An 888-nucleotide genomic window follows, 5' to 3' on the forward strand; every position below is an offset into this window, starting at 1 on the left:
CATGAATGGTGATAGGTTTGGGTTGTTGATTGGTTATTATTGGTTATGGGTGTTGATTACCTTATGGGTGATAAAGAATAATGTTGATTATAACCATTTGAGACCTTAGAATTTATCTAGGAGCAAGAGAATGGGTTATTGGGTGTAGAGACACCATTAATAAGGGCTCTAAAGCTTTATGCCACCAAGTGTTTGAGAAAATGCCTAAGTAACCAAAACATGAGTATTATTGCTAATATGGAATCCCTTTAACTTGTATTGATATAGATTAAAGTTGAAAGGGTTGGCGAACGTTGTATTATGCTCAAGAGCAGGAAGTTAAGGTATGTAAGGCTAACTCTCTATGTTTGGGAATTTAATGATTCTCCCTACACTACGTTTCTTTTACGACGTTTCAATTGCCTCAGAAATATAGTTAAGTCTAGTTCCTTGAATAACTGCAGAACTTCTATTCTCTAGCTTCACCACTTTCATTCTGAACGTTGTGAGCTCAGTGCATATTCAATATAGACTTGAGTTTGATGCCCCCGAGTCTTAGTATAGATTACTCCGTATGCCATAAACAGTTGAAGTTTCAGTGTTCATAATCAGTTCAAGAATACATGTCTCAGTCTAGTCCCATTCAGTATTCCCGTATTATGTAACTCAGTGTGATCCAGTATTCCAGTATTATGTAACTCAGTGTGATCCAGTATTCTAGTATTATGTAACTCAGTGTGATCCAGTATTCCAGTATCATGTAACTCAGTGTTATTCAGTATTTTATCATCATGTATTGTAGTTTTGATTCTCAGTTCCTGTAATGTTGAACTACTTGTATTTTGGGGCCTTGAGGTCCGCGGGTTTTATGTCTTTTATGCTATCTTTGGGCCTGAGGTCTGCAGTTTT

This window comes from Nicotiana attenuata, chromosome 7, assembly GCF_001879085.1.
Source record: "Nicotiana attenuata strain UT chromosome 7, NIATTr2, whole genome shotgun sequence".
Classification (NCBI taxonomy): Eukaryota; Viridiplantae; Streptophyta; class Magnoliopsida; order Solanales; family Solanaceae; genus Nicotiana; species Nicotiana attenuata.